Here is a 22,204-nt window from a genome sequence, read left to right on the forward strand (position 1 = left end):
GGCGGATATACTTGTTAGAATTTACTGCAAAACAAGATGAGGCTTGGCTATGACTTAGGCAGCCAAGTTGTAGTGCCCAGGTTTTGTTGAAAGGTTTACTTTGAAAGGACTTTTCTGGATAACTGTGGTGGCCAGATGAGTGACCACTGGATAGTAAGGAAGGTTTAATTATATCTTTGCTGTATGCCAGAGAATTTTCTGCAGGCTGTATGTGCATTAACACATTTAATCCTCACAACGGTTTGAGCTAATTCCCCATCACACCTATTTTTCAGATGAAGAAACTGAGTGAGATAGGCCAGGTGCAGTGGCAAACTCCTATAATCCAGCACTTTGGGAGGCTAAGGCAGGCAGATCATGAGGTCAGGAGATTGAGACCATCCTGGCCAACATTGTGAAACCCTGTCTGTCCTAAAAACAGAAAAATTAGCTTGGTGTGGTGGTGGTGTGTGCCTGTAATCCCAGCTACTCAGGAGGCTGAGGCACGAGAATCACTTGAACCCAGAAGGCAGAGGTTGCATTGAGCCGAGATCTCACCACTGCACTCCAGCCTGGCAACAGAGTGAGACTCCATCAAGAAGAAAGAAAGAAGGAAAGAAAGAAAGAGAGAGAGAGAAAAAGAAAGACAGAAAGAAAGAAAGAGACATATAGAGATTAAGTACCTCACCAAAGATCACATAACTAGAAAATTATGGAGCTAGGATTTAAGCTTAGGCATTCTGACTCCAGAAACTGTACTCTTAACCAGGTTGCTGTAGGACCTCTCAAAAAACTTAAAACACACTGACCCACCCATCCATCCATCCACCTATCCATCAAATGTTTAAGACCCTTGGAAATAAATGGCTTATATTTAATGACTATATCGTTAAATCTTCCTCTTCTCAATGCCCTTCTTAGCTCTCAGACTTGGTAGAGGGCATCCACAGTGAATAAAACCTCTGGCTAGGATTTTGGAAGCAATAAAGAACACGGGAAATGATGACAGAAATTTGGAGTCCACTGAGTTTATCCTGGAAAAATCAAGAGAAGGACTGGCTGGAAATTATATGATTTGGGATACATATGAAAATTCCAGGAATGATTTTCTCTGGCAGCACTCATATTGGGTAATGTTTGGGAGGAGTCTTCCCATGTCTTCTTTATTATGTTCCATATGTTGATTTGTATTTTTCTATATTATTCTTCCAAAAGTTATAAACTATATTTTTGTTCATTAGGTCCTTAGTAGAGTATCTGCCTCTTCTACTATGATTTGAATAGTGTACCTTTGGTCTAACTGAACCATCATGGGCTGCTTAAAGTGGGAAAAGGGAAGACCTGTGTCTGGTACAGTACTAATTTCACTGGGACTCGGTTTCCTCATCTGTAAAGTCATGGAAATAAATGAGATGACCTCTAAGTTCTGTCTCAATTCTTAGTCTGGTCCTGAGTATTTTTAGCCACATTTCCAGAAGGCTTGCCTTCCAATACATTTTTTTAACATGCGTATCAGAACTTTTCATCCTTGGCACTGGGTTTTTGGCATAACAACATCTTCCGACCATCCTTCTTATCTTGGGAAATAACACTCAGGAAAGGGGGTGATTTAATTTTTCATTTTAGACAAGTTAAAAGTGTTTTCTTCTGGTCGTACACGTCTTCTCTTTATTTCTTTTCCTAACTATTGAGTGGGCAGGGTGTCCCAGTCAGCAAATAACCTTTAAAAGCAGAGGGCTAACCTGCAGCTGCTTCCAGAGGCTGCTTGCAGGCATCACTTTGTAGATGAGCAAGTCTTTTAACAGGGACATATGCGGGTGCTGCCTGCTGGTCTGCTGGCACATGTCCCGGAATTCTGCTAATGTTGCTTTCACATTCAGGATTTGGATTTTTTTTTGTCCTCATTGCCTTAACACCTCTTTGCTATTAAAAAAATATTCAATGTCAGTCAAAGATTAAAACAACCAGAGTCAAGACCGTAACAGCTTAGTGACTTCAGTAATAATAATATGTGCTAACATCTACTGGATACTATACTTACTGTTTGTCAGGCACTGTTTTAAATGTTTTATATTCATAGGCTTGTTTGATTTTCTGTGAAGTAGACATGATTATTCTTTTATAGTTCCTCAGCAAGTTACAGTTAAGTAACTTGATTATGTTCACACAGCTAGTGGTCGTTTTCAGAACTTTGGCTCTTAATACTGGAGGTGGGATGGGGGTAGGCAGGATCCTGCTAAGGGATAAAATGCATCTCAGTAGACCTGGAAGACTGTATTTGTGGGAGATTTGCCCAGCTGGATTCTAATAGCTTTAAATCAGCATTTACTGGGGAGAAATGGAAAATACTTCTAATCGTGATGCTTCAGAATGGTGGGCATATGTAATATTTTCATTGCAAAAATATTTATGCAGTATCTGCTATGTATCAGGATGGCTGCTAGGTGCTTTAGAAGACTAAAAAGAGAGGATTTATCTGTGCTTCCATTTATAGAAAAAAAAAGCCAAATGATTGGAAACAACATTTCTGGCCTCTGATTTTATACAAATGCACAGAGTATGGAAAATAATGAAACTTTGCAGGTTCGGAAACACCTAGACAGTGGCCCAGCATGGTGGCTCACGCCTGTAATCCTAGCACTTTGGGAAGTCAAGGGGGTGGATCACTTGAGGTCAGGAGTTAAAGACCAGCCTGGCCAACATGGCAAAACCCTGTCTCTACTAAAAATACAAAAGTTGATGGGTATGGTGGCAGGTGCCTGTAATTTCAGCTACTTGGGAGGCTGAGACATGAAAATTCCTTGAACCTGGAAGGCAGAGGTTGCAGTGAATTGAGATTGTGGCACTGTATTCCAGCCTGGGTAATAAAGTGAAACTCTATCTAAAAATAAACAAACAAACTAACAATAAACCACCCAGACAAATATCATCTTCCCTGTATGACCAAGATGGAGTAGGACTGACAAGTAGCACGGGTGCGGTCCAAAGAAACAAATCTGGTAGGAGGCAAGTGACGTCTGTCAGACCAAGAGATGAGGCATGTTGGAGAGAGAAGAAAGCTGGACATGTTGGTCAAGGACATTAGCTGTCAGGAAACCATCTCTCACAGAATTCAGAATGGGAGCCCTTGGCCAGAGACGTCAGAGGGAAGAGCTGTAGATGGAAGGAAGTCTTTAACAAATTAAATAAAGGCAATCAGACCCTCAGAACCCACAAAGAAGAGATCAGTGGCCATGGCCCAGGGGGCTGAGTTCATTTCCAGTATCTTGGCTGGGTTTTATAAAGGCCAAGTTGGGTGATAGAAGCTAACATGAATGCCCACCAGCTAAAACCCAGAACAACCTGAATGAAAATGGATAGCAAGCACCACATTCAAACTGTAATTGTAGCACGAAGAAAATGAAGGAAATGTGGTTTCCATTGCTTTCAGCAGATGACAAAATGGAAACATTACAGTCTAACTAATTGGTAGCATCCTTGCTATTATTGAAAAAAATTAATTTAAAAAAATTAAAATGGACACAATAATAACATTTATGGAGTGCAGTGTGATGTTTCAATGCATGTGTGATTATATTACCATATGCACACTTTAGACATGATCATTTCTTTTCAGTGGTAGCATTCAAAATCTCTTCTAGCTATCTTGAAAGAATCCTGGCTCTTTGATTAACTGAAGCAGCGTTGACTAATGGATTGATTGAAAAATAGAGGGAGAGCTTACAACATTCTTGGCCCTACCTTATTCGACATTTAAACTTTTAATTTTAAAGACAAAATAGAAAGTATGCATAAAAGAGGAAAGAATAGCATAATAAGGCCTAATATTAATTACATTTTAATATTATATTGTATTATTTATGTTATATTAATATAATAATCATGAATGTAATCAATGATATAAATTGTTACATTATGCCTAGAGTAATATGCATATTAATAATATAATGAGCTTCCATCTACCCAACACCCACATGCTTGAGTTAGCATGATTGTGTTACATTTGCTTCTTTTGTCCATCATGTGTTCTCTGCTGAGGTATTTTAGAGCAAATCTCAGAAAGCCCATTATATTATCACTATATAATTCAGCAGAAATTCAGGAAAATGGAACATTTAAAAAAATAACACAACGATTGCATCAGAAGTAACAATAATTCCTAGTACCTTCTGACATCTTGATTGTCTCAAAATGGCTTTTTAATGCTGGTTATTTAAACTAGGATCTAAATAAGATCGTCTTATTATATTTGGAAATTGCATCTACTGTCTCTTTAACCCAAGAGCAGTTTCCCTGTTTCCTCATTTCCCTGCTGCAGTTTTTTAAAAGGCCGGTTACTTGTTGAAGAACCCAAGATAGTTTTCCCATAGAATGCCCATATTCTAGAATTTTTTGTTTGCTTTCTTGCAGTGTCATTTAACTTGTCCATCACATTTCCTGGAAATTCCAGGGAACTTGATTAGATTCAGTTTAATATTTTATTTTTAGCAGCAAAACTTCATAGATGGGACTTCGTAGTTCATATTACAGCACACAGGAGGCACACGATGTATGCCTGTTCCACCTTTAGAGTCGCTAGTGTTTATTAAGGATGACAGTCAGTCTTTCCAGTATCAATTCCCCCACTGATAGGGTGACTATAGCAGTTTTCCTGGATCTGTCCCAGTTTATGACTGTTCTGAGGGTGTCTTGCTCAGTGTAATCATTTGTTTTAGATTTTTTAGTTTTAAACAGACTATTATTATTAATAATTGCACTAACATCAGCTAATACTTTGTATTTCTAGCTTCCACCATACTCTCATCTAGACATGTGGGGTACAAGCATGTAGTGAGTAGAATTCTTACTTTAACATGTGGCTAATGTAGTTGGCAACCAGCAATAACCCACTTACAGATGGAATGTTCTCTTTCAGACCATCCAGGGTGTTTGTTGATAAAACAAAGTGTGCTCAGATACAACTAGCTGGAGACAGCTAATTCCATTCAATTTCAGATGGTGGTGGAAGATAGATTCAATGTTAGTGCCCTCATCAGACACTTGGTTTACCACATAGTTGGACAGTGGCCTGTGCTATAGCCACCAGGCTGTTGGTCACTGTGGGCACTGGGAAATTTGGGATTGTAAAATAGGTGTACAGGAAATGTATATAGAAGTAGAGGCTGTATTGTTCTGCCACAGAGAATAGGAAAAGTAGTCTGAGTACTTTGGCATTATCATTTACTGTATATTTACTGTATGATTAAATGACTACAACTATTTAGTTATTTATTGAGATAGGGACTCACTCTGTCACCCAGGCTGGAATGCAGTGGTGCAGTCACATCTCACTACAACCTCTGTCTCCCAGACTCAAGCAATCCTCCTGCCTCAGCCTCCTGAGTAGCTGGGACTACATGCATGCATCATTATGCCTGGATAATTTTTTGTAGAGATGGGATCTCCCTATTATGCCCAGGCTCTCCCTATCTTGTCCAGCTGGTCTCTAGCTCCTGGACTCAAGCAATCTTCCTGCTTTGGCCTCCCAAAGTGCTAGGATTAAAGGCATAAGTCACCATGCCTATCTTATTTATTTGCTTTTGATAAACTCACTTGGTAGTAAAAATCTAAAAAAATGGTGGTCTGTGTTTAATAAAAGCTTAAGTAATACATTTTTACTTCTTAAAAAAGTTGATGAATGGGTAACTTGCCCCCAATGATTGTGAATATTTGCCACCCATCATGGGGCCCATAGTGATATTACTGACTGTTAGAGGTGGCGAGTCTTGACTAGGAGCTGTCCAGATTTTAGATGTATTGAACAAAGAATTGTACATAATGCACAAACCAAGCAATGAAAGACAAAAGCATAGATTTATTGAAGTGAAAGTACACTCCACAGAACAGGAGCCTGCTGGAACAAGAGGCTCAAAAACCCCAGTTGCAAATCTTCTGGGGTTTAAGTGCCCTTTAGAATTCCTATTGGTTACTCCCTATTTAAATGGAGACTTGGCCTGCAACCAGTTGGAGGCTGAAGTGAAGGCTTGACCTGTGACCAATCAGAGGCTGAAGTGAAGTTATACCCCATGCAAATGAAGACTTGGCCTCTGACCAATTGGAGGCTGAAGTGAAGTTGCCTCCTGTGCAAAGAAAGACTGGGGTAGCAACCAATCAAATGCTAAAGTGAAGACTCCCTGTCTCTAGACCCTATTCTGTCTCACTGACCACATGAAAAGAAGACAAAAATCTCATGAAGAGGCTTCAGCATCTGCTTCAAAAATTGGTAGTTATTTTAAGAAGACTGTGCCTAAAGATGACAATTTAGCACGTGCAGTTGCAGAAGATGGTTTTACACATCACTTGGTTAATCATGACTTTTCATTTAGATCAAAGAACTAGTCTTCTAAACTAATCTTGCTCATTTGAAATTCCAAATGTTCTAATTCGTTCGTAGAAAGTGAAATGATGGCTCTTTATATTTTCATGACATTAGCAGAACTTTGTAACAAATAAATGAAGATTGATTAAAATAAATGTCCTCAGAGCCTTCAAATTGAAGTTAGTTAATTCCAATAATGTTTGTGTTTTTCATCTGTTTCATGGAATCAAAATAAAGCTTTCGGAAGTTCACTCTGTTGAAGGGAATATTATTGTAATAAAGTTATTGTAAATAAAGTTTGATATTAGAGATAAAATTATTTATATTTATGGAGATAAAGACAAATACAAATTTTGGTGGGACCAAGTATTGTGGTCAAAGCAATGTTTTTACTAAGAGTTTATGAGGCATAAATCTGTGAGTAATTGTTATATACACATGATTATAATTTCATTCAAACAAGCTACAACATTTTACCAACCAAAACAGAAGCTGGAGTTGTCAAAATTTACAAATATTTATACTTTATCACAGTTGCAGTAATTGAGCTACATTTTTGTGATAGTTTTTTTGTATTTTTTTTTTTAAAGATGATGCTTTCTGTCTTCACTGATAACTCTGAGCTGGAGTTTAGTTATGCTTGAGCCTTTGAGGAATGACTTTGTAAAATAACCTTTGTATTCTACAAGGGCATGAATTTTCTCTTAATGTTTCTGATAAATTTGGGTTATAGCTTGTTTAAAATCAGCTGGAAGTTTTTAATCATTGTATTCAAAGGATGACACCAAAATCTTCAGCTTTTGAAGTTTTTGGTGAATTATAATTATTGAGAGAAAAGCTTGCCTGGGAAGGCATTAGAATTCACCTCTATAAAAGGCTAGAGAAAAACAGAACGAATTAAACAATAAAAATTCAAACGGTATTTAAAATTTGATTTTGAATTACTATAAGTGCACTTTGGAATATATTGAATTGCAGGAAGAACTTTTTGATGAAATTTTAACTAATTGTAAGTCTATATTCTGTATTGAAAGAAGGTCTTTGATTTGTAGCCCCTACCTTGGGTGAAATGTTGAAAATATTCATAGAGACAATGTATTTCATGAGTTTTACCTTGTAGAAATAGTTGTTGAAAAATAGGGGCAAATAACAAATCTTTAAAAAATACCTGGGCTGAAATATTTACACATTTAAAAATGAACAATGCATTCTCTTTTTTTTTTTTTGAGATGGAGTCTTACTCTGTCACCCATGCTGGAGTGCAGTGGTGCCATCTTGGCTCACTGCAACCTTCAGTTCCCTGGTTCAAGCAATTCTCCTGCCTCAGTCTCCCAAGTAGCTGGGATTACAAGCATGTGCCTGGCTGACATAACATTTTTTGCATCTAAGAATAGGTGTCAGTGGAAGTGCTGAGAGGGGAGGCAAATTTACATTTTTAATGTGCCTCTTCATGTGAGGACAAAATGTTATCCTTTCCAAGAAACTGAGTGTTTTTTCCAGGGTATTATGTCATACTGGGGGCTCAGTGTTGGCCTCTGAGTTTGGGGAGCTGGCCTCTGGTATGGTGGCTAGATCATATGTGGTGAAGGAAGACTGACCGTGCTGTCAAGCATGCACAGCCTCCATGGAGCAGGCCCTGGAGTGGCTGACTGAGAGGCTTTGAGTGGGCTCTTCTTTCTACCTGGCTACTAGGACACTCCTCTGTCAGAGGACATGTCCTCTGGCTGACATGTACATGAGCTATAAACATCTTTGTGTTCCATGCTCATTCTAAAAGAGCCACCTACATGAATCTACCCCAGAGTTCCTTGTCACTAATTTTCAATTCTTTCCAAGTCTGTGAGCAAGCAGCCAAGCCATTAGCTGTTGCCTGTGAGTCATTACAGATTTGTATCCCAGGCCATTTCTCCTTCCGCATGAAGTGGAAGACTAGATGCACCACTCGAAGTTCTGCCTACCACGATAATTTGCCTTCATCACTGCCTTTCAGGGTCATCCCTAAAAGTGTAGTATGAAAAGCATCCACTTCTGGCTCATGCCTGCACACCATGAGGATTCATTTGTAGACAAGGACTGTGCTTTATCTTCCCCTGGTAACTGGATATAGGGGACTCTCCCTGAGGTCACAGGTGTGGATAAGGGTGAGGTCGTGGAGCAGCTGTTGCTGGAGTCATGGCAGTGAGAGGCAGCTGTTGGTACAGTTTGCCCATGCTTTCTGGACCTGCTTGGGCTGGTTTCCTATATACTAACTACTTCCAATTTGTAATGGGATGTTGCTGTGCATGTCTGATTTGATGGTTTGGTGAATTTGATTCATGATGGACTGTTGGGTTGCATAGCCAAGTTGGTATCTCCTGGTGAAGTATAAAGCCTCTACCAGGGCCCAGTAGCCAGACATTGGCTGCTTTTAGGATGGAGAATAGTTGTCAGCAGAAGAGAGCATTGGGGCTTGCCAGCCACCCCAGTGGAGCTGCACCAGCACTTTCCATGCCAGTGGGTCTGTTGGTAATAAGGTTTAAGTGGCAGGGCAGCTTGCACCACAGCATGAACCTGCTGAAGAATCCTTTTTTGATTTCTGCTCCACTCAAAACTGTCAGTCTTATGATTTTCCTGGCAAATAAACTGTAATCACACATACCCATATATGCCTCCCCAAACAAAAGTATCATGCTTTTTTTGTGCAGCAACTTGGCTCTTACTTTGGAGGGAAGTTCTCCCCCCACTGCACTCCACTGGAACCCTAAAAACTTCTATATTACAGGTTCACATGAAGTTTCACAGGGGTTATCGCCTGACCTTTGGCATGTGGATGTCTCCTTAGGCATCTAAGATCCTCATATGATCTGCTCATAAGACCAAATAGCATAATGTCATCAGTGTAATGGACTGGCATGATGTTCTGTGACATATCAAGTTCATCACAATTCCGCCAAGCTATGTAGATACAAAAGCTGACCTAGTTCTCAGGGTCAGGGCTCAGGGGTCAGGTAACAGTAAGTGTTGGTCCTGACAGTAAAGCTGCGACAAATGAAACTGCAGCTTTGATTGTCATTATTGTCATTATCATTACCGGATTTTTTTGGTGATAATCTATAGTCATTCTTCATAACTCATCTGATGTTTGTTCTAGGCAAAATTAGGGATGTGATGGGAACCAACATCGCTTTGTCTCTCTGGGCTTTGATGGTGGCACTGATGTCTCAAAGCCCTCCAGGTATGCATTTTGCCTTTGCTTTTCTACCGTAGCTGAGAGTGGGCACTGGGGAGAGGATGATAGCTGCTGGGGTTTCCACTTGATTCTTCCTACCATAATTTAGCCTTCACTCAACAGGTTAGGAAACAAGTGTAGAGATTTTGCTAGTTACTCTGTTGTACCTATTTCTGCTGTACAATACATCTGGATTTGAGGATTTGAGGATGGAGCTACCAGATAGGTCCACAGTCCCATCGGCCCTACAGTTACATGGACCCGGGCCACACCGTTTCCAACGCTTTCTTTCTTTCTTTTTCTTTTTTAAAAAATTATACTTTAAGTACTGGGATATATGTGCAGAATGTGCAGGTTTGTTACATAAGTATACATGTGCCATGGTGGTTTGCTGCACCCATCAACCCGTCATCTACATTAGGTATTTCTCCTAATACTATCCCTCCCCTAGCCCCCAACACACCCTGCAGGCCATGGTGTGTGATGCTGCCCTCCGCGTGTCCATGTGTTCTCATTGTTCAACTCCCATTTGTGAGTGAGAACATGTGGTGTTTGGGTTTCTGTTTCTGTGTTAGTTTGCTGAGAATGATGGATGAATTCCAGCTTCATTCATGTCCCTGCAAAGGACACAAACTCATCCATTTTTATGGCTGTATAGTATTCCATGGTGTATATGTGCCACATTTTCTTTATCCAGTCTATCCTTGAGGGGCATTTGGGTTGGATTTGGGTTGGTTCCAAGTCTTTGCTACTGTGAACAGTGCCACAATAAACATACATGTTCATGTGTCTTTATAGTAGAATGATTTATAATCCTTTGGATATATACCCAGTAAAGGGATTGCTGGATCAAATGGTATTTCTTTTCTAGGTCCTTGAGGAATTGCCACACTGTCTTCCAAAATGGTTGAACTGCTTTACACTCCCACTAACAGTGTAAAATGTTCTATTTCTCTACATCCTCTCCAGCTTCTGTTCTTTCCTGATTTTTTAATGATCGCCATTCTAACTGGCATGAGATGGTATCTCAATGTGCTTTTGATTTGCATTTCTCTAATGATCAGTGACTTTCATTAGGCCCTACTATAACGCCCACACTGGGATTTTGGATTTCTGTGTGGCCAGTGTGTGTATAACCAGAGAAATCTAAATAAGGTTTGTGGATCATACCAATGTTAATTTCTTGACTGTGCTATTGTGCTGCAGTTGCGTAAGATTTTGGCATTGGGAGCAGAGGAGTTGTGTGTAGAACTTCTCTATAATCTTCTGAACCTACAATTATTTAAAAGAAAAGAAAATTTTAACAGATGTAAAAGTGTTTGCTTTGCTAGACTATTGAGAGGATTAGAGGAAAATGCGTATAGTATTATAATGCCTAGCACAGAGTAGGTTTTTAATCCATTATATTCACACACACACACACACACACACACACACACCCCTGAATGCTTGACATTCCTAGCCTCCCACCAGTTCAAACCTGAGTTGGTTGCCCATTGGCTGTATTACCCACGCCCTACACTGTATTCTTAGTTTCCCTCTTGAACCAGGGTACCACTGATAGAGCAGCTGTCTGAGACAATGCCTACATCATTGGCCTCTAACCCGAGGAGCTCCCTGGCCACTCTGGGGTGTGATGGTAGCCACAGACTCACTCCACAGTGCCTGGACTGAGCGAGATCCAGTGAAGCAGCCCCACTCATGGTGGCACAGGGTGGTGGTAGTGGTGACAGTGGGAAGAGTTGGGTTTAGAAATAGAGGCTCCTGGGATGAGGATGCTGAGAAGAAGGCCAGGGGGCGATTGGAAACTCCACCCTGGCCGCACCTCACAGAACTGTGCCTCTGGCCACTCACGGACAGTTCTGCCGTGAGAGATGGGCCGCTGCTCATCTTCCTACTGATGCTTGTTGAAGAGCTTGGGCACGATGTCTAAATACGTAATTAAAGTTAATCTTGTTGCCATTACCTTATTCATTACAGTGATTTTTCTGGTGGCTTTTATGGATCATTGTAAAACTGGTTTTGAATGAAATATGTCTCCTCACTTTTCCTGTCTTAATTTTTAAGAGTGCCTATATTCTTTGGTTGCTAAGTAACATGCCTATAATGTGTTATCACAGTGGTTCTATCTGAATAATTTCAGTAATCACTTAGGAGATTGCTTTAATAGTATATCATCTTAAATGGGAACAAACGACTAATTCTAGGCTGTTTGGAGAAAAGTGACTGAAGCATTTCCTCAAAGACAGGAGGTTTGTCAGCCAAGGAAGATAGAGCACGTAACCCCTAACTCGGGGCAGTTCTCGTTGAGAAGTTTCCCCCTGCCTCCAGTATCTCCAGCTAGAACACACATTCTCCAGGAACTTCCAAAGTTTCAACGAACCCAGGAATCCAGAAGAGGAATTTTTAAAAAAGGAATATTTGAGAATATTCAGGAACATTTTTCTGTCATGACTGGAAAAATCGCAGTTATACAACCATAAATGCAGAGGTGACATGCAGAAGTAAGGCAGTGTCGGTCTTGTGAAAGCCGGGCAGAAACACAGGCAGCATTAACTATAGAGCTGTTATTATGGTGAACCCATGGGAGCCCCTGGATCTGAGACCAGTCGGCGAGGCTGCAGATGCAGCTCTCCGAAGTTGAATTTTCTTCTTCCTCCTAGACGAGCATCCTGGAACAGAAAGCCAGGAGTGCAGAAATGTGATCATCTGAGCCAGAGACCAACAGGACTAAGGTTGTGAATCTGAGCCCCAAACGCAGGCAAAGTGTGTGTTGTTCCCATGTTCAGATCCTACCCCAACCCTGAGTGTGTCATGGAAGCCTACAGTCTGGGTTGGGTCTACAAATGGCATGAGATACATTCAGATTTCTCTTGTTCTGCAGGAGTATCTTCCTCAGGCTTCCCTTTTCACCCTTCTTGACTGGATGTTTTCCCTACTTCAGCACTGAACTTTCACTGTTTCTGTGGTCTCACCTCTTATTCACTTTTCATCCAGTTGTCATCTAGATCCCCACCCTCCTTCCCAATTAGGGACTAAACTGCCCTTCCTAACATCAATCTGGTGTCCCTAATGCCGGCTTCCCCCACCTACCTTCAACCTCCCACCTGACGGGCACCTCTCCTGCACCTGCTGTGGGGCACAGTCATGCCTCAGCGTCCTTCCTTTCCCTCTTTCTGCAACTCCATCTCCTACTTCTCCTATTTCTCTCCCTGTTTCTTCTTGGTCCCCTCACTGCCTGCTCTTTGTCGTTCCACTCTAGGATTGTTGGGGTTCTGGAGGATTCATTCTTTAGCCCTTCCTTTCTTTGCCTCTGTCCTGGCCACTCTTCTCCCCCAAACCCAGAGCATCTTATTTGTGATACTTTGTGCCACATGTTGCACAGAGATGAACAAAACACAATTCCTGACCTCACGGCACACACTAGATCTAGAGGGAAAGACAGGCAAGGAAATAAGGAAAAGTAATAAAATGTTGGTGGTTCCATGGTACAAGTTTGGATGATATGTTGGGGGTAAAAATTCATTCTTACATGATGGGGAAGTACAGGCAAAGAACAATGCTCCATTGGAGGACTTACCATGTTGCATAATAATTAGAAGTGAAGGGTTGTCAGGTATAAGGCCTGCATAATAATGCACACAGAAAATGAATAAACTCATGTGTGTGTGTGTGTGCGCACGCACGCACGCATTTCTGGGCTGGGGCTGGGGTACTGGGGCAGGGGTTGGGATAGCTGAGGCAGAATGGAGGAGGCATCTAAGTGTCTTGGGAGAGTGCTGTTTCCCAATTCTGTAAAAATACCTCTTTATTTTAACATCCTGTACAGCCATACAGGAACATTGCTGCCTTCTTCCTTGGACTGGGAATTCCATGAGGACAGACTACATCTTAAGATTATTTCTGTGAGCCTAGCTCTTAGTATAGTACTCTGTTTATACTGAGTGACTGATAAATGTTGTCTGAACTAAATAGAGTGCAATTAATGGCTTAGTAAAACCCTTCACCTCTATTCAGAAAAGCAATCCAACTCACAAGAGTACACTGGCAAATGAGTCATGTAGAATAGCTTTGGCTGTGATTACACATAACCCCAAATCTTAGTGGCTTATTACACAAGGCTTATTTTCACCCATATAAATTGTCCATCACAAGACATCTGGGGGCTCTGCTACATGTCTCCTCTCAGGGACTGGGGCCGAATAATCACCTCTGAAACGGGTGGTCCACACTGTAGAGGGAAAAAAGAGATTGTATGAGTTCGTGTCCTTTGTAGGGGCATGGATGAACCTGGAGAACATCATTCTCAGCAAAGTGACACAGAATAGAAAATGAAATACCGCATGTTCTCACTCATAGGCGGGTGATGAACAACGAGAACACATGGGCACAGGGAGGGGAGCACTACACACTGGGGTCCATTGGGGGGAATAGGGGAGGGACAGCGAGGCGGGGGAGTTGGGGAGAGATAGCATGGGGAGAAATGCCAGATAGAGGTGAAGGGGAGGAAGGCAGCAACTCACACTGCCACATGTGTACCTATGCAACTATCTTGCATGTTCTTCACATGTACCCCAAAACCTAAAATGCAATTAAAAAAATGAAAAAAGAAAAAAGAGATTGTGCACTGACTCTTAAAGCATATGCTGGAAAATGCAACGTCACTCTGCTTACATTTCATTGACCAAAGCAAGCCTTATTTGATATCGTATTTTCTTTTATGAAAGAATCTTCGTAGGTGCAATACGATTGCTAGCTGTGGGCCCCATGCTCTGCTAGGATCTGTTAGGGAAACAGATAAGGGAGTGCCTGTATTGGGCACTGGGAGAGGATCACACTATAGTGAGGAAGATAGGTATGTAAACAGATGTACTGTACTAGGTCTTGCAGGGGGAATGAGCTTTTAATGGACCGAGAAGAGATCTCCCTCCCTCCCTCCCTCCCTCCCTCCCTCCCTCCCTCCCTCCCTCCCTCCCTTCCTTCTTTTTGTTTTTTATTAGAGAAAGGGTCCTTCCCTGTCACTGAGGCTGAACTGCAGTGGTGCAATCATAGCTCATTACAACCTCTAACTTCTGGGCTCAAGCCATCTTTCTGCCTCAGCCTCTTGAGTGGCTAGGATACATGCACATGCCACCATGCCTAGCTAATTTTTTGTGTTTTATTTTTTTAGAAACAGGATCTCACTATGTTGCCCAGGCTGGTCTTGAACTCCTGGGCTCAAGTGATCTTACCTCCTTAGCCTCCCCAAGTGCTGGGATTACAGGTGTGAGCAGCCATACCCTGCCAAAGAGGGAGTTTCTTCCATAAACTCCACAGGGGTTCAGGTTCATGCTAGCTTACCAGCCCCTCATGTGGATAGCATATAGGCTTGAGGTCTGTGAACCTTTATATTCAGCATATATTTTTACATTTGTACTATCAAGCTTGCTGGGACTATTTGTTGTTTCAGTGTCTCCTCTCACTCTCCAGCTAAGAACAAGGACACCAAGACAAACAGACACAATTTAATTAGGTAGCAATTGGTCTCTGTTTCCTTAGTGGCTAGCAATGGTGGTAGAACATGGTACTTAATATGAGGATGTACATGGCATATAATGAATGAATGAGGGGATGAATGAATGAATGGCCATTCTTATATTAAGTACTGCTCTTGCAGCTTTTCATTTCTGGTTCTTCCAGGAGTCTTCCTTCAGCTCCTCTGTACACACGTCTCGGTTTGGACCTAGATTTCATTGCCTGTTTTCCTGCTTTTCCTCTGCCTTTGTTCTTAGCATGTGGCTTGTGACAAATGGCATTACTGTGGCCTTGTCATTGCAGGTTCTGTTTGTCTTCCAGGGTTTCTCCGCCTCCCACACTCTCTTGTCCCCTCTGAACTGAGGCATGATTTATGCTGCAATGTTCATTCTAAGGAGCAGGAAGCTGCTGGAAAATCCATGCTGCTTTTTATGTTTGTTGTTATGTGTACTGAGTTGAACAGTGTTCCTCCAAAATTCACGTCCCACCAGGATCTCACAATGTGACCTGATTTGGAGATTCGAAATCCAAATGTCAGAGACATCCGTGCTCCCATGTTTTTGGCAGTACTCTTCACAATAGCCAAGATGAGAAATCAATCTAAATGTCCATTAGTGGATGAATGGAAAAAGAAAATATGGTGGATATACATAACAGAACTATAGTCAGTCTTAAAGAAGAAGGAAATTCTACCACTTGTCGCGACATAGATGGACTTGGAGAATCTTAGGCTAAATAGAATAAGCCAGGTAGAGAATGACAAATGCTGCATGTTCTTGCTTATATATGGAATCTAAAACAGTGGAGCTTATAGAAGCAGAGAGTAGAATTTTGGTTCCCAGGGGCTGCAGGTTCAGGAGAATGTGGAGATGCTGGTCAAAGACTGCAAAGTTTCAGCTGGAGAGGAGGAATAAGTTTACCTATTGCATTGTGGCTATAGTTAATAATAATGTATATTTCAGACTTGCTAAAAGTAAATCTCCAGTGCTCTCACCACGAAAAATGAATATCCAAGGTGATGAAAATGTTAACTAGCTTGACTTAATCATTCTACACTGTGTATGAGTATTGTAACATCATATATTATAACATCATATTGTACTCCATTAGTATATTGTGAAATTATGATTTGTCAGTTTACAAGGACTAAAAAAGAAATGTGACCTTACTGGAAATGGGGTCTTTGCAGATCAGATGTAATTAGTTAAATTAAGACGAAGTCATAGTAGAGGAGCACAGACTGTAATTCAATGACTGGTGTCCTTATGGGAAGAGAAAACTGGAACACAGACAGACAGAAACACTCTGTCTCTCTCTCTCTCTCTCTCTCTCTCCACCACCAGCAGCAGCCATCAGCACCTAGGAAAGGGAATGGAAGCTGTCCTTGGAACCATTAGAGAAAGCCTGGCCCTGCTGACACCTTAAGTTTAAAGTTCTGTCTTCTAGAACTGAGAGAGGGTATGTTTCTATGGTTTTAAGTCACTCGGTTTGTGGTAATTTTCTAAAGCAGCCCCAGAAGAGGACTCCATGTTGCTCTTGTCTGGTTTTGCACTAGTAAATGATGAAGCAGCTTCTTTTCCCCACTGGTCTTCCCAGTCCTGGCACCTGGGCAGTAGGTGCTGCAGCCTCCGAGCTTTTGCAAACTGAGAGGGCGAGCTAAGCAGCTTTGCAGTAGTCCTCACAAAGGTCCTCAATCCAAACACCCGTCCCCTGAGGGCTCTGCTTCCTCATGATGGCCAAGTTGTCTTTGTTGGGCTCAGATAAGATCAGGTAAGAGCTAAAGGAGAGGCAAGGAAGAAATCTCTTTCTGAGGTATCTAGAGGTGGGGTCCGAGAAGGAAGGCTCAAATGGGAATTCTCTCTTCCAGCTTTGCTCTCTGAGGTCCTGAGGAGGTGGTTAGTGAAATGGTCAAGGAAGCCATAATAAATGTCCTCGTTCTATAGGCTCTGTCATTCTCATGGCTCAGGTCTCCTCCCCTGTTCTCTAACATCCCCACCCCTCTCCCAGCTACCACAACTCCCCAAATGTAGAATTAGTTCACTCCTATGAACTAATGTCAATAGCTTATAGGAGGATGAGTAGCAGCAGTAGTGCCAATAGCTAATATTTATTATGAAGTATTTATTGTGTGTCATGCCGTCTATTTAGTGATTTACAAACAGCAACCCCCTTTATCCTCACCAGCACCCCTATGAGATAGGTAATATTATTATCCCAACTTTACCAAGAGGAAACCAAGACCCAGAGAGGTCTCATAACTTGCCCAAGATCACACAGCTAGCAAGTGGCAGAGGAAGAATTTGAACCTAGCTAGTCAGACTACAAAGCCCCTGTAACCTAATGACTACTGATTATTACAATTCAACAGACCTTCCATTGTGGTCATAAAAATTTCTAAGATATGACTATTTTTAATTTACAAAACATCAATTTCATATAGTTTAAACTAACACATACCAAGCATCCTGAGCTAAATTCTGTACATAACAAGCACAAGATGGCTGGGATCATGTAATTTATTACCTTCTTTTTCTTAGCCTAGCACCTTCGCACATGTAGGTATCCTACAATGAGCATTGATTGTGGAGTAAGACGGACTTTGATCAGATCTGGGCTCTGTTACTTACTGACCGTGTGCTTTTATCTACAAGCTATTTCTCTTCTTCGAACTTCTGTTGAACTTCCTCTCCCTTATCTGTAAAATGCGGGGCATTACTTTTTATATCCCAAAGTAGCTGTAAGGATAAAATGAAATAATGTATTCAAAAGTGCCTGGAACACAATAAATGTTATCGAGAGAAAAGGGAGACACGCTGCACCCAACATCCAGTGACTTACAGTTAAGAGGAGGGAGCAGAGCTATTTGTAAATAATTCTTCCATGATGCATAGCTGGCCCACCAGAAATTAAATTTGGGGTCTTCCTTCACTTGAGAGAAGTTGCCAGTTGCTTCTGGGGTGTACGCCAGTGGACAAATACATGGAAGCAGACCTCCCGGAAGAACTGATGGAGGTGCTACTGGAGGGTGAGCAGTCCCCTCATCCCAAGAGAAATGTGTAACATAAGCCCTTGTTTCCTGAGTGGCAGAGGCAAAGCCACCTCAGCTAAGGAGACCAGGGTTTCCTGGGAGGGAAAGCAGTGATACTCCAGTCAGAGACATTGGTAAACTGAAGGTAGTGCTGCAGTTCAATGGACACATATCAAGAAAGGCAGAGTCAGCAGGCTAGAGAGGAATAAGGATAGCAGTCCGGTGGGCCCGAAATGTTTTTATTTAAATTATGTTATAATATGATACGAATAGAAATTACTACAAGGAAGATTTGTCCTCAAAATTATCCTCAGAAAAGCATCAAAAAATTTCCCGTATTTCAGGGCATATACCCAATCATATTGTTTTGAACAATAACCATTTCTCCTCTTTGTTGAAAAGCGCATTGGCCTGATACACCCTCCTTCAATTCTAATTTTAGGTACAAATGAGTCATCTGATAGAATGAGACCTGGAGAGAGATTAAATAAATTTTACCAATTGATCCTAGGAGGAATGGTTTCAAAATAGCATGTCTTCAGTATTGTTTCAAGTAAGCCCTTTAAAGATCTCTTACAGACCCAGCACAGTGGCTTATGCCTGTAATTTCAGCACTTTGGGGGGCTGAGGCAGGGGAATTGCTTGAACCTGGGAGGCAGAGGTTGCAGTGAGCCCAGATCACACCATTGCACTCCAGCCTGGATAACAGAGTGGGACTCTGTCACAGATAAAAGAAAAGAAAAAAAATTACTTAGTAGAGTGATATAGGTTGTAGTTCCATTGTGAAGATCAAGAATATCAAGATTATGCATTGTGTTACTCTATTATCAAGACTATGCATTGTGTTACTCTATTTTCATGGTTGCTGTAACAATTTATTCCAAATGCAAAGGCTTAAAACAACTCCGACTTATTATTCCCCAGTTATGGAGATTAGAAGTCCGAAAAATGTGTCACTGGGCTAAAATCAGGGTGTCCTGAGGGCTGCGTTCCCTCTGGAGATTCTCTGGAAGAATCCGTTTTCTTGTCTGTCTTTTCCAGCTCCTAGAAGCTGCATGCTTGGCTCATGGCCGTCTCTTCCATCTTCAGAGTAGGTTGGGTCACTCTTGTATCACATTCCTGTGGCCTGCCCTTCTGCAGTCTCTTCCACATTTAAGAACCCCTGTGATTACATTAGATGTAACCGGATGATCCAGGATAATCTCCATTCTTTAGGGTTAGTTGATTAGCAATCTTAATTCCATCTGCTACCTTAATTCCCCTATGCTATGCAACCTAACGTATTCACAGGTTCTGGGGGTTAGGACATCTTTGGGGGGCGATTATTTTTCCCATCACATGCACCTATAAGATTAAAAAAACAAAAATGAAAGCACCTCTCCTAAAGTAATGTGAATGGCTACTTGAGGCCTGAGATAAACCCCCCCTGACAGTGCCACATGTCAAGCAACACATATTACCAGAAGTTAATCTACTCGGAAAATTCTTACATGACTCATAAGTCATTTGTTAGAAACTGACCCTAATGATCAAGAAGTTAAAAAGTTTAGATAAAGTTGTTGCACAAATGAGAGATGAGAAAAAGTAATCTTTAAAAAAGTATAAGTAGTTCATTAAATATGTTAAGCAGATATTTGAATATTTTTGCTACACCCCTAAGGGTTATGTATTCGAGTTAGCCAAAACACTGACTTTTTAGGTGTTTTTATTTAAAAGCACAATCCTCTGATATTGGAATCACCTTATATTTGAGCATATGATAAACATATCTTTATTATAAAATTACTATATGATCTAAATAAAAATTCAAATGATCAGGAGGATAGATGACAAAAAATAAAGCTTTCTATTTGTCTCCTGACCCTATCCACCATTCTATCCCCTGGAAGTAACCATGGTTAACAGTTTCTTATACATCCTTGCAGAAATATTCTCACCTTATAGGCCTAAATAATCTGACTTTTGTTTATGTCTCTTAACACTCTTCTCCTGTTTCTATGCTCTAGCCACACTGCCTGGTTTTGTTCTAAAACATCTGAATAATTCCGGAAGTCCTCAGGACCTTTACACTTTCTGCTTCTCTTCCTGGCTGGAATATTTTACCCCAAAATCTTTACATCCTCAGCTCCTCCTTGTCTTTTAGGGATCAGCTCAAAACCTCTTATTCAGTGAGACTTTTCCTATGTCTGTGTATTCTCTATCATATAATTCTGTTTGTATCAGTCAGCTCAGGCTGCTGTAACAAAATACCCAACAGGAACTTGTTTTCTCACAGTTCTGGAGGCTAGGAAGTCCAAGGTCAAGGTGCCAGCCAATTTAGATCCCTGGTGAAGGTTCTTGTCTGGCTTGTAGATGACTGCCTTCTTGCTGTGTCCTCAAATGCCAGTGAGAACAAGCAAGCTTGTTTGTGTCTCTTCTTATAAGGGCACTAATCCCATCACAAGGACCCTCATCAAACCCCTGTTGCCTCCCAAAGGCCCCACCTCCAAATATCATCACAGTGGGAGTTAGGGCTTTAATCTAGAATCTTGGGGGGGACACAGTTCAGTCCATAGCACTGTTCCAGTTCTCATAAACTTATTACTAGTTGAAATTAGCATCTATTTAATTGCTTGTTAATGGCCCACATCCTACTATTAGAACATCAGAGAAGACCTTGTCTGTCTTTCTCAACAGCCCCTGTCTTTGAGCTTCCGTGAGCTGTCCCAGAAGGGCACCAGTCCTTGAAACAAACTAGTGATTGATTTTACTGACCTATTTGCCAAAAAGACTATCTCACAATGTCTTGACTATTTATAGGCTTTGCCTTGCTTTCTCCATAACAGAGCAGAAGGAATTATACCAGGATAGATTAGGTGTGGAGAGTGCCCAGTGCTGGACACATTCAAGCACCAGCAGTCCTCTTCAGAGCTGCGTTGTTCAACTTTACAAAGTGAAGAGATTTGTGTGGCTCATGCCTCAAGGCACTGCTCATCTGGTCAATCACGTGAAAAATGAATGTTGAGGATCTTTCCCTGGCTGCAAGTCCTCATGTTGATGATGAAATAAAGGCTCAGAGAGGATGAGGATGAGTGACCAGCTTGGGGTCTCACCTCTAGGGACAGAAGGAATTGGGGTTTGAATCCAGGTCCCCTGGACTAAAGAGCATCCTCATGGCAGCCCCACTGCCTTTTCTCATTTTAGTTGAACAGCCGTCTAAAGCTAGCCTCTGCTCAGATGGAGGCTCAGGTAGTTTGGCGTCAGAGGCCATCCTTTGCTATCAAAGGGCAATGGAACAGAAAAAAGTTCCAAATGTGTTCCCTGGAGTGGTGTGTCTACTTATCACCTGCGTGGCTTGGCAGAGGCAGCCTGTGTTTGGGGCTGAGAAGACCTTGTTCCCTTTAGTAGTTGTGAACATGAGGTTATGGCAAGAAAAACTGAACCAAGGAAGGAGGAGACTAGAACCAGGATCATCAATCCAGCTGGTTCATAGGGCTCATCAGGGATCCACCCTCACTCTGAAGCTCTGCCTCAATCAATTTCCACTATTTCTGTTGAAAACACAGACACACTACTAATGTATTCATTGGTGAATACACTTTTCAAAATTGGCAAGTAAGCAAACGCCGAGCAGGCTGCATTCAGTATCAATTTGTTTTTCAGTGAGTAAAGCCTACAAAGCAAGCAAAAGATGACTTCCCATGACCGCTCTTCTCACTTGAAATGGACACTGAGAAAGGAATGAAGCGCAGGTATAATCCAAGGCTTGGGTCATGCCTTGGTGCTTTGGGATGGCAGCACAGCCAAAGTGCCTTCAGATAAACAGAGACTGTGTCCGAAAAGCCTCTGTGGCCATTTGCAGTCAGGCACAGTCAGGTAAGATTCCTGAGGCCTCTGGTAGGCTCCATGTTGGGAACACCAGCAGGACTAACTCAGGCCCGAGTCTGGGAAGAGCCAGGCATTGAGGTCACACTCCTCCTACTGACTGTCCCTACACATGTGGGGAGGCAGAGCTCTACTGCTGGGTGAGAACTCTGCTCCTGGCTGCCGGGGCCATGGAGCACCCCACTTAGTGCTGACGGCACCCCTCATCCCACATCCACTCACTTTCCACCAAGGACTTCCATGGCCACCCCAC

The 22,204-nt window shown here is 41.7% G+C and overlaps 1 long non-coding RNA gene across 1 annotated transcript in view; it reads left to right on the forward strand.

The window, feature by feature from the left end:
* Positions 1–9,302: 9,302 nt before the first annotated feature.
* The window catches only part of LOC128932226 (uncharacterized), a 90,954-nt gene continuing 78,052 nt past the window's right edge, over positions 9,303–22,204 (forward strand). Inside the window, exons 1-2 of the long non-coding RNA XR_013536441.1 lie at positions 9,303–9,330; positions 9,468–9,551. This is a non-coding gene — a long non-coding RNA (uncharacterized LOC128932226). The remainder of the gene's footprint in view (positions 9,331–9,467; positions 9,552–22,204) is intronic.

This window comes from Callithrix jacchus, chromosome 5 (assembly GCF_049354715.1).
Source record: "Callithrix jacchus isolate 240 chromosome 5, calJac240_pri, whole genome shotgun sequence".
NCBI classification, from domain to species: domain Eukaryota; kingdom Metazoa; phylum Chordata; class Mammalia; order Primates; family Cebidae; genus Callithrix; species Callithrix jacchus.